This window comes from Astatotilapia calliptera, unplaced genomic scaffold (genome assembly GCF_900246225.1).
Source record: "Astatotilapia calliptera unplaced genomic scaffold, fAstCal1.2 U_scaffold_1, whole genome shotgun sequence".
NCBI classification, from domain to species: domain Eukaryota; kingdom Metazoa; phylum Chordata; class Actinopteri; order Cichliformes; family Cichlidae; genus Astatotilapia; species Astatotilapia calliptera.
In genome coordinates this window covers 744,477-757,377 of record NW_020535618.1, presented here as the reverse complement: position 1 = coordinate 757,377, position 12,901 = coordinate 744,477, and the positions used below count along the sequence as shown (strand labels likewise).

The following is a 12,901-nucleotide window of genomic DNA, read 5'->3' as shown; positions in this document are numbered from 1 at the left end:
TCCTGTCCAGCGGCAGCCAATCAGACCTCTGCAGACTACATTGACATGGTAACAGAGATGAGTGGGTTCAATGACTGGACAAACATCTCTCCGGGCGTTCATTTTGTTTTATCTGGGTAAATATACGGTGAGAAGAGTCATTGCTTTAAAAGGCACATTTAAATGGTGAATTGAAACCACTGAGCTTCCTTCATGATGAGCTAAACATAGAAAAATGAATGAGGTGACTTGCCGACAGACCTGCTCTCAGTAAATGCCCATTTTTGCCACTGATAGATTTTTTTTTTTTACCTATACCACACTGGGACACTTCCACAGATTACCTGAAAGAGAAGCTGTGAGTTTGAGCATTTGCTGGTTTTTAATTTAGCTTGAGATTGAGCTACATTCAATGCACTAAGTAACGTGCATATGTTACTCAAGTTTACCATCTTCAGATAATGAAGGAAACTTGACCCATGTGTTCATTTGTGACGAGTTTTTCAATCCTGTAGTTGGACTGCCTGAAACCCACTTCTATGTCCATCCATGTAATTCAGCTAACTGCTGCAAAGACACAATAATCAAACATAAGCTTTACATACTTGGATTATGAGAACTAGCTAACACACATCATCATTTTAAAAGGGCCACACCATAATGATAAAAAATAATTAAAATGGAAAGATTCACTCTTACTAAACCTGAAAATAAATAAAGTGAAGTCACTGATGATTCCGGTGTGATTCCAGCTGGATTCTTTTTTCTGGCATTTTGTTTAGTAAAAAAAATCTCTAATTTTTCCTCCAGGACACAAAAACTAAACCTTTGATCTTGTTTTACAATCTGCAGGAACTCAAATTACGCTTTTCCATTATTAAATACTGCCTGAGCACATGAACAAAGAGCTTCTAGCACGTATAATGCTCAGCCTGCAGGAAATCGTTACTTTACCTGAGAATCAAACAGCATCAATCTAACAATGACTTTTTGCTGTGAGCAAGATTTACTCAGATTTCACTTTATTCATAATCATTTTTTTAAATGAAAAACCTGCTTTTATGCGGAGTAAGACTCTGCAGCCATGTTTATGTAAACATAGTTCTCACTTACCAGTTTTTACAAAGACACAGTCACAAGTAGGCTTGGGTTGAAAAAAAAATATTTTCCTGATTCAAAATGATTTTAGTTTGAATAATGTGATATTTATTTGTTAAATTCTGAATCAATTTTTTAATATAAATGTATTTTACCAAAAATGCCAGAGTCTCAGGTTAAAGCTCACATAACTGTTTCAACAACCACCAAACAGCAAATGAGAGCAGGTGAATGGATTTTACAAAAAGATATAAACACAGTAACAGTCCTAAATCGATACAGCCCTACTCACAAGAGAGCAGATTGGACACACACACTTGTACACATCAGATGTATACTTAGCCACAGGAATCTTATTTTCCTGTATTTCAGTGAGTTTATAGAGTGTTTTAAATAATATTCTAATTATCCAGAAGGTATTTTAAAACCTTGCCTCAGCAAATCAGAAAGCAAATCAATAAGGTGAGTGATACAGTGAAATAACTGAAATACTGTAAATCCCAACTTCATATGACTCACTGACAGAATATGAAGGCAAGTTTATTTATATAGCACAATTCAACAACAAGGTGATTCAAAGTGCTTTATAGAGACATTAAAGAACAATCGTGGTTCAAGAGTTGGGAGTTCGCCTTGTAATCGGAAGGTTGCTGGTTCGAGCCCCAGCTTGGACAGTCTCGGTCGTTGTGTCCTTGGGCAAGACACTTCACCCGTTGCGTACTGGTGGTGGTCAGAGGGCCCGATGGCGCCAGTGTCCAGCAGCCTTGCCTCTGTCAGTGCGCCCCAGGGTGGCTGTGGCTACAATGTAGCTTGCCATCACCAGTGTGTGTGAATGTGTGTGTGAATGGGTGGATGACTGGATATGTAAAGCGCTTTGGGGTCCTTAGGGACTAGTAAAGCACTATATAAATACAGGCCATTTACCATTTACAATTTAACAAAAACAAATAAAATCATGATTTAAAATTGATTAAAAAATGTTAGTTTTGAATTTTAAGCTTAAAAGTGTGGATTTGGTGCTTTATTCAAATGCAGCTGAGAACAGGTGAGTCTTCAACCTGGATTTAAATAAACTGAGTGTTTCAGCTGATCTGAGGCTTTCTGGGAGTTTGTTCCAGATATAAGGAGCATAAAAGCTGAATGCAGCTTCTCCATGTCTGGTTCTGACTCTGGGAACTGATAAAAGACCAGATCCAGATGACCTGAGGGATCTGGAAGGTTCATACTGGGTCAGGAGGTCACTGATGTATTTTGGTCCTAAACCATTCAGAGCTTTATAGACCAGCATCAGAACTTTAAAGTCTATCCTCTGACGGACAGGCAGCCAGTGTAAAGACCTCAGAGCTGGACTGCTGTGGTCCACTTTTTTGGTCTTAGTGAGGACTCGAGCAGCAGAGTTCTGAATGAGCTGTAGTTTTCTGACTGATTTTTTAGGTTGACCTGTAAAGATGCTGTTACAGTAATCAAGCCTACTAAAGATGAATGCATGGACTAGTTTTTCCAGGTCCTGTTGAGACATCAGATCTTTTATCCTTGAAATATTCTTGAGGTGATAGTAAGCTGACTTTGTTATTGTCTTAATGTGTTTTTCTAAGTTTAGGTCTGCATCCATCACTACACCCACATTTCTCGCCTGGTTTGTGGTTTTTAGGTGTATAGATTGAAGTTCTCTGGTGACCTGTAATCGTTTTTCTTTGGCGCCAAAGACTATTACCTCAGTTTTGTTTTTGTTTAGCTGGAGAAAATTTTGGCACGACCAGTCATTAATTTCCTCAATGCATTTACCAAGAGCCTGTACAGGGCCTCGGGCTCCTGGTGCCATTGTGATATATATTTGTGTGTCATCTGCATAGCTGTGGTAGTTTATTTTGTTGTTCTTTATAATCTGTGCCAGTGGGAGCATGTAAATGTTAAACAGAGGGGTCCCAAGATGGAACCTTGGGGAACTCCACATGTGATACTTGTCTGCTCAGATGTGAAGTTACCTATTGATACAAAGTATTTCCTGTTTTCTAAGTATGTTTTGAACCAGTTTAGTACAGTTCCTGAAAGACCTGTCCAGTTCTCCAGTCGTTTGAGTAATATGTTGTGGTCAACTGTATCAAATGCTACACTGAGATCCAGTAAAACTAAGACTGACATTTTTTCCACTGTCTGAGTTCAGACATATGTCATTAAACACTTTGGTCAGAGTGGTTTCAGTGCTGTGGTTCTGTCTAAAACCTGACTGGAAGGCATCGTAGCAGTTATTCTGTTTTAAGAAGTAACTGAGCTGTTGAGAAACTGCTTTTTCAATGATCTTACTTAAAATGGGAGATTTGAGATCGGCCTGTAGTTGTTCATTTGTGTCTTGTCAAGATTGTCCTTTTTCAGTATAGGTTTAATTTTTTTGTAATTAAGGTTTAATTACAGCAGTTTTTAGTTGTTCTAAAAACACACCTGACATTAAGGAAAAGTTGACGATCTGTAACAGGTCTGATTCTAAAGTCTTTGAGACCTTTTTGAAAAAACTTGTTGGCAGGACATCTAAACAGCAGGAGGAGGAGTTCAGTTGACTAAAGATGTCCTCCAGGTCTTTGCTGTTAATCGGGTGAAACTGTTTCATGGTGTTTAAACAGTTTTTTTGGTGGACACAGTACATATTCTGGATCTGCTGTTGATGTACCAATTGCTTGTCTAATCTTTTGGATTTTTTCAGTGAAGAATTTGGCAAAGTCATTGCAGGCCATGGTTGAATGAAGTTCAGCTGCCACTGACACAGGAGGAGTCTCCATGGAGTTTTGGAGACTTCTTCCTTCCAGAGATAACCTTCACCTTAATGGGAGCAATAGTGTCCATTACATTTAACATTTTAGCATTGAAGCTATTGACGAGCTCATTGACTGAACCTCTGGATAGGCCAGAGGTTAATGGGAAGACCTGGTTAGATATGAAGTGTGTAGTTGGCTTAAATCTCCTCAGTGTGTTTACCAGTTTACCTCTCTGTGTACTTTCTCTCCACACTGACTCCAGCTGAATGAGGAAGCACCGACACAAACCCTTTGATAGTCAGAGAAGTAATGTAGAAATTATCCACATATCTTGCTTATCTTAACTGCACTACTGTATAATTCTGTATAAATAATCATTCTGTAAAATACAATAATTTTAATTCTACAGCTGTTTATTACTTGCATAGTTCACATTTCTGTATAGCTGTATATCTCATATTTCTGTATAGTTTTTCATATTTATATCCTGTTCATAGCCTGTACATACTTATAGTCATATATTCATATTCATAACATACTTCATACCATGTACATTATAACATACCATAACAGACCCATTTCATATCTATATTATTGCTAATATATATTGTAATATATCTGTATCATGGCTAAAGCACTTCTGGATGGATGCAAACTGCATTTCATTGCCCTGTACCTGTGACATGTGCAATGACAATAAAGTTGAATTCTGTTCTAGTCTATTCTATTCTATTCTATTCTATTCTATTCTAATGACCTCACCTTTCTGTGAACTTCACTGTTTACACTAACCACCCATATGAGCACGTGCTTCACACATGCACACATAAACAGAGTTTCACTCCAGCTCAGGTTTGAGCTTCTTTCAGTGGTTAATATGAATCCAGTTCATGTGTCATTTATCATTTAGATCAATCACTTCTTCATCAAATGTCCATAGCTTCCACTTTCTAACTGCAGCTCTAATTATCAACAAAAATAAACATTTTGGTATTAAAGTCCACATTAAAATATGAAACGTAACCATAGCCTACACTTTAATATTTGTGATAAACTAAAGTTCTGTAAAATCAGCCAAAAATTCAGCGAGTTCAGATAATTTGTAATTTGTGTGTAGACCCCTGGCTCCATAGACATGTAGGCATTATGAAGCCGGGCTCCCCCTGAGCATCCTGGTGGCCATGTAGACACGATTCTGGCGTCTGTGCTTGCTGTTCACTTTGTTCGGACCCCTGTTCAACTGCTTCCTAAATCAAACATTTAATCAGCCAATCACAAGGCAGAAAATCAGTGCATTTATTCTGCTGAAGTTCAAAGTGAGCATCGGAATGAGGAAGATAGATGACTGAAGTGATTTTAATGGGAATCTAGGGTCTGAAAAAGGACAAACTATCCCATGTGCAGCAGAGAAAACACCTTTGTTGATGTCAGAGGTCAAAGGAGAATGGGCAGACTGCTTCGAGCTTAACAGAAGGTGGTAGTAACTCAAATAACCACTTAATGTTGAACCTTCAATCAAATGTGCTACGGCAGCAGGAAACCATGTGTGCTGCTTCTCTCAAATAAGAGCAAGAAACTGAGGCATCACCAAAACTGCACAGTAGAGGTTCCTGCTACAACTTTGAAATGGTCAGAATTTGGTGTAAAGAAGATGAACGCATGGATCCAGCCTGCTTTGTTTAACTGTCTCAGGCTATAGTAATGGTGTGGGGGATATTTCCACACGCTTTGCGTCCATGTCCATCCCTTTATGACCACAGCACTGCCATCTTCTGACGGCTATTTCCAGCAGGATAAAAAACCATGTCACAAAGCTCAAATTATCTCAAAGTGCTTTCTTGAACATAACAATGAGCTCGCTGTACCCAAACAGCTTCTACTGTCACCAGATTTAAATCCAGTAGAGTATTTACTGGAACGGGAGATTCACATCATGGATGTACCAGCAAGGTGTGCCTAATGAAGGGGCCAGCAACTGTAAATGTTTACATCTATGAGAAAAGTCCTCAGATTCTTAGATTTGAACAAGAACAAGATTAAATAAGCACCGAGATCTTTTCATTTGAACTATTTTAAGGAGATTTGCATCGTCAATAGGAACCAAACTGGCGTTTGAACAAAAAGTAACAAACTGGTTTTAATGTTTAAAAAAAAAATCAAAGGTCAATAAATCTTTATGATATTCCTAGTGTGTTTTTTCAATATGAAGACTTTTTACAAACTACCAAGATTACATCATCTTTGTAATCCAAGATTTTTGATTAGCTATGAGTCTCAGCAGTGACATTACCCGTTAACCCTTTGTCCACTGTGCGGCAGGATCTCTGAAAAGTTTAGACAGTAAAAAAACTGAACATGAAGAAGGAAATGTCAGTTAATGTGTTCATGTGAGATAAGCAGAAATTATCGCGCTTTGAAAAGCCACAAAGCTCAAGCTGAAGGCCTCTTGTTGAAGACGTAAGTACACTTTTACAACTTTTAGAAGCTGATCTTAAAACTTGAAGGCAGTTTATTCTTGTTGGTGCATGTTAGGGGTGTGTTTTGTGTCTTTGTCATGTTGCTGTTCAGTTAACTAAAAAAAAAATGCTTAAAAAATATTTCCCACAAATACTTTGTCAGAGTCACACAGAGCACGTTGACACATGCAGTGTATTTCAGTTCAGCACGCGGTCAACCATCAAGATATTTCAGTATGGAGCTGTGCCAGAATAAGTCCTGCAACCCGAATACTCACCTCAAAAGCTCTAATTACAACAAAATTTGTGCAGCTTAATGGGATGCTGTGTCTGACCTTCCATGCGTGTGCACACATATGGCAGTTGTTGTATTATTTAGTCACGTTTTACTCCCCCAGATTACAGCCACAGGCCGTGTTGTACAGCTCAGTACACTGGCAGGGACAGGAGAGAGGACATAATGGTAAATGTTATTAATATTTAATTACAGATGATCTTTTTCACTGTAAAAATTAAATATAAAATCATCATATAAACACATACTGTTGCAAACATCTTTTAGATCTTTTCATTAACCAAAAACTAGTTTTACCTGTAGCTATAATTACTGTTTCGTACTTTGCCAAATTTCGTGCAACATTTGTGAACTTGCCAGCTGTAAATGTGCAGTTTCCAAAGCGAGTGTTCGCACAAAATATTTTATTCAAATTAAGTTTTCTTGTCAGTGAGTCATTGCCATAAAAATGAAGACCTCCTCTGACATTGTTTAAACTGTTTCGTTCTTTTAGAATAAAAGTGTGTTTAAGGTTAACTCCCTCTGAAATGCTGCTTCTCAAACCTTTTCCACCTCACTGGAAAATAAAAGCAACCATCACATCTCAAAACTGAAAATGAAGCAGTCTGAGCACATGTGCTGCTGCAGCCTCTGGGTCAGCCGTCATTCAATCTTGTTGAACAGTAACTCAGAAATTAAATACATTATTATAGTGTGTTTTTTCCTTAAAGGAGGCAGGTCGGTGTCTTATTCCTCTTTCATTTTCTTGTTTCATTGATTCTAGAAGTTTTACCAGAAACTCAGCTGAGTCTGGCAGACAGTCTGGACAGTTTAGTAACAGACTGCTAAATTCTGTCCTCCAATTGGTTTTAAAACTGAATATTTAAGGAAATATAATCCTGGTGCCTTAAAAAAAAAAAGAAGTTTTCTTTCTTGCTTCCTGGATGGGGGCCCAACTGTGGGCCAGTGTAACCAGAATAATCTGACCCAGGTCAGACTCTAAAAACTTTCATCACAAGGAATTTCTCTGTGAAGAATTTAAAAAAATTATCAATAACTTTGAGAATTTTCTGTGTATTTCACCTTAAAAAAATCACCTTAGTTTTACTTCACGTTTCACATCGGGGTCCTCTTGCACTGGGCCCCACAGCTTCTTTCCCCTGCACGGTTTTATTTTTACTTCCTCTTTTCAGTTTTTTCTAAATTTAATAGTTTTGTTAATATTCTGCACAAAGTTTACTGTAAAACCATGTCCACCTAAAATCAGCCATTCTGCTGTGCGGCAATGATTTAAGGGTGTGCAAGAATGACAGAAAAGAGAAATTAGAAATAAAGAAAAAACGTTTGTGTTCAGACATGTTGAAATGAAGTGAAAAGAAAGGAAAGGAAATGAAAACAGGGCAAGTTTAAACAGGAACATAGAAGCATAACAGGGGGGCCCATATCAAGGGTTTTTTCTTTGGTGCTAACCGAGCTCATGTTGGATTCTGTGCAGAGCTCTGCAAAGTCTCAGTCTTATTTCTGTATTTAATTATGTTATTTTCTAAAAAATAAATTTAAAAAAATGAATTGTATAATTTTTTTAATTTGCGCTTTTGAAATGAGGAATGTGCTGTTTCATAACAGAAGTTTTCTTCATTACACTTTCTACAGAAAATCAAGCCACAGTAAACAACAGTACTGAAACCTGGAGAATAAATGAGGCTTACACCGTCAACAAACTTGCCCTGACTTATCTATTACAAACATTTACACAGTAAATACACAAATAAGTGACAAAGAAAATAAGCATTATATGACTGCTAAGAAATGAAAAAAATAACTCACTCACAGAAAATCTACAAACTGTGCACAGTTATATTTTACACTTCATTTACTTTCATGTAAATTGACTGGTGCTCACAGGCCTTGATTGTAAAAGAATTTAAATCTCTGGGTTTAGCTATTATGACTTGTGGAAATTTCAATTTGAATTCATGTTAAAGTGGCCATCAGTAAGCTACACCACATGTTACTACTACTCTCTGTGAGGCCATAAAATAGAGAGGAAGCAGATGTAAAGGACACAGTTTTAGTGCCTGTGGTTAATATTTGACTGTTAAAGTGGAAAAAAATACACCACAAAGAGGTTACTGCAGAGACCAGAGAAGTTGAAATCGAGCTAAATGCTTGTTTTGACACACATTTTGTTCATTTGACTTTTAAAATGTAATTTTAAAACTTAATGAGCAGTGCGTTCTCATTATCAACAAAATTATCTGTGCTTACCGCTGTTGAGGTTATTACTCGAGAAATAAATAAACATATTACACAGAACACCTTTCTTAGAAGTAATGCAGTAGTTTACTAAAAGTTAATTTGTTACATTATTCATTATGTTACTTTCATGTTACTCTGAAAAACGACCTGAAACAAATTCTCTCATAATTACTTTTTAACAATATAAACCTAAAGGCTTCAGCCCCACATCCATCACTGGTCCTTACAGAGTACAGAAAACATCCTCCCCAGTGTTTCTGTGTTGACTGAATGCTTAACCTCAACAGCTAATAATGAACTCAGATGTTGGAAGTTTAACAGTGTACGATCTCTGATTGGCTTCCATGTGTGCAGAGTCTATAGCAGGTATCGAGCAAGTCGGTGACATTAATGAACTGCTAAAGGTTGCTATGGCTTATGGTGCTTAAGAAATGTGTTGGTCCAGTTTTCACTGAAAACAGAAAAAGAGGTCGAAGTTAAAGCAAGAACTGAATTATGAAGAACAGAAGAAAATGTAAAACACACAGTGGTCTGCATCTAGTGAATTTATTCAGAAATTAATGAAAGTTATTTGACAAATTACATTTTTGCAGAAAGCATCTACACTTATTATGCAAAGAACACAGATGCACTTTTGATTTGTCATTAGTTTCAGTTTACTTCAGTTAATTCAGTCATGTTAGCTTATCGAGCTCCCAACCCAGTCCAGCCACAAAAGGCTCCAGTGAACACCTCACTAATGATGAGTCGGCTAAAAGCTTGAAGGGAAAAAAAAAAGATGCTTTTGAAAATATAAAATATGCTTACATAACTCCTCCCTTGCCACTTGCACTTGCACAACTCCTGCTAGTTTCTGTTTCTTAATATAAAATTATAATTATAAACATTTTATAGGATCATGTGGGAATACGGCATTAAAAAAATAATAATAATTTTCAGAAGAGAATGAGGCCAAAAACTATTATTTAAACATTTGATGGTCTCAATAACAAATGTAAGCTATGACCAGTGTATGACAATACACTACTCCACTATACACTACTTTAGTGTTTACTGTAAAAAGTTGAAATCAGCTTAGAAGTAAATGATTCTAGAAAATAGCTTCGTTTTCTAAAACATAATAAGAGTCTACTAACCTTTTGTTGAGTTAATGTTTTCTCCAGAAAATAATCCTTTTTTCCTTTTACTGTTGGTTCCACCAAACTTTTTTTTAAAAAAAAGAAGTTTGAAAGAAATCTCTGTTGTTATTGGTCAGTTTTTCCTGCGTTGGATCACTGCTGCAAAATAATTTACAGTACAGACAAATTACAGCAGTGAATGTACACTCTCCCACAATCCTTTGCTTTGTGCAGTAAAATAATTTAAAAACATTTTAGAGTATCTTATACATACATATCCCTGTAAAAATACTGTTAAATTTACTAAAACCATTTACAGTGTACTATGGCCGATTATTAAGCCCCCCCCCCAAAAAAAGAGAATAAAGACAAAATTTCGAGATTAAAGTTGTTTCAAGACAAACTGCTATGCCCTCCACAACATGCCGTGTTTTTATGAGTTAGTGAAACATCCTATCATGTCTGTGATGCAACAAACATCCTCTTTATTGCCTGTTTTAACCATCCTCATTATGGATAAACCTGCATCTGTCCATTACCAGACTTTTCATTTTGTTCAACTCCACTCTTTCAAAATGCAGCTGTCTGCACCAGTTTTTCTTTTCAGTGTCTTTAACCTGATCAACACATAGTGCAGAGTCTATAGCAGGTATCGTACAAGTTAGTGCCATTTTACTCAATCAGATGGAGTTAACGAACTGCTGGTCCAGTTGTCACTGAAAACAAAAAAAGTAGTCGAAGTTAAAGCAAGAACTGAATTATGAAGAACAGAGGAAAATGTAAAACACACAGTGGTCTGCATCTAGTGAATTTATTCAGAAATGAAGCAACAACACGGAAATGCTGGGTACATACATGTAATACATGTACATACATGTAATATGAGGCCCAGTAACTAATTTCAAAGAGATGTTTGGGACTTAAAAGAAAGGGTATAAATTCAGGGTGGTGTTAGTCGTATTATTATAATTATTATTATTATTAAGGGGTATTTCACCCCACACTGCGGGCAGGTGGGTGGGCTGAGTGGAAATCCAATTCTGTAAACACAAAAACTCAAGAACAAAGTGGTGCAGGATTTTGAAACTGATAGCAAAGGTGCTGCTACTGAAAATCTCAAAGGATTTCACATCTCTGAAGTTTACCAAAAATCTCGTGAACACAAGTTGATTTGTTTAAATACACCTTTGACAAATAACAGGCAATGAGGCATCATCACTGTTTGGTCATGTATGCTGTCATAACAATGGAAGTAAGCATTTGCTGTGATTAAGAGATCGTTTTTACAATAAAACTTAATAAATAAATAAATAAATTATGTTTGCTTCTGGTGACATAGATGTTTCATGGGTGACACAAGGCTGTTCCACGACTAAAGATTCTACTGTAAAATGTTGATAGAAAGCCAATCAGTTTAGAAGTAATCTAGAAAATAGCTTAGTTTTCTAGAACATAATAAGAACCTACTAACCTTTTGTTGAGTTAATGTTTTCTCCAGAAAACAATCCTTTTTTTCCTTTTATCGCCAGTTCCACCAAACGGTTAAAAAAAAAAAGTGTCACAACGGGACTGAACGGACTCACGCGCAGGCTCTAGGTCTTGAAAGCACAAGAGTCTTTATTATGATGCACCAGGTGATTATTTACAAAAGTGAGGGGAAAGCCGGGCTCCGGGGGTCCACACACGAACGGGAAAGACACGCACACTCTCCGTCCACTCCTCCTCACACTCCACGCACTCGGGTAACACAGGGGTAGGTCCAGGGAATCTGTACACAGAGACACGAATGGGTAGTAATGGTAAATCGCTATGAAACACTTCTGAAGTCATTGAGCTGGGGTTACACTGACGAGGGTCGGCAACGGTCCAGCGACGAGAAACACAGGGCTGCCGTCTTATAAAGGAGCTGGATCACTCGTGATGAGCCACAGGTGCGTGGGCCAAGGGCAGGAGCCCGCAGGTAAGCTCCGCCCAGGCAGAGGGAGGAGGGAAAGAGGGGAAAGGAGAGAGCAGGAAAAAAATAAAAAAAGGAATACAAAACATATGTAGCCGTACTGAGCCGACCGGGTAGGCACAGGGACCCTGACAAAAAGGAAGTTTGAAAGAAATCGCTGTTGCTTTTGGTCAGTTTTTCCCAGTTGGATCACTGCTGCAAAAATAATTTACAGTATGGACAAATTACAGGGGTGAATGCACTTTCCAAAAATCCTTTGCTTTGTGCAGTAAAATTGTTTCAAGACAAACTGATATGCCCTCCACAACATGCTGTGTTTAGTTAGTAAAACATACGATCATGTCTGTGATGCAACAAACATTCTCTTTATTGTCTGAGAGTTTAACGATCCTCATTATCGATAAACTTGCATCTGTCTATTACCAGACTTTTCATTTTGTACAAATCCACTCTTCCAAGATGCATCTTTCTGCAGTTTTTCTTTTCAAAGTCTTTATACTGATCAGCACAATTATTGTATCTATTTATTTTATCGTATCTCATTTTAATTTTCTTTACGTATGCTATTAACATGTACAGCACTTTGTGAAACTCTGGTTTTATGTTAAAGTGCTTTAGAAATAAAGTTGGTATGGTATGGTATGTGCTAAAAGAGAAATAATTTCTTTTCTTGTTGGAAAAACGTACTATGAAGTAGGATTTCACTAACTCATCTAAACAAGGCATTTTGTAGACAGATGAGCAGCTGTGGCAGTTTGTCCTGAAACAACAAACCGAATTTCGATTGCTGGCTCTAATGCTCCAAATTACAGCAATTGAGCTGACAGAAAAGTAGCATAAAAACGAAAGTGAAACTTAAAAAAATTAAAAACAGACTGTAACTGTCAATGTTTGTTTTTATAAAATAATTCCATTTTGTCCAAATTCGTTTTGACTGTATTTCATCTTGCGCTGAGGGATCGTTTCAGGTGTGGCAATTCTTCATTTAAGGACTTTGGCTCCTCTTTCCATGC

The 12,901-nt window shown here is 37.2% G+C and overlaps 1 long non-coding RNA gene across 1 annotated transcript; it reads right to left on the bottom strand.

Annotated features, from left to right (window-relative positions):
- Positions 1 to 8,152: 8,152 nt before the first annotated feature.
- Positions 8,153 to 11,912, bottom strand: LOC113017221 (uncharacterized). The gene is made up of 4 exons (XR_003271425.1): positions 11,406 to 11,912; positions 10,593 to 10,650; positions 9,953 to 10,093; positions 8,153 to 9,267 (listed from the first exon to the last, which is right to left on the bottom strand). It is a non-coding gene; the product is annotated as an uncharacterized LOC113017221 (long non-coding RNA).
- Between the last annotated feature and the right edge of the window lie 989 nt (positions 11,913 to 12,901).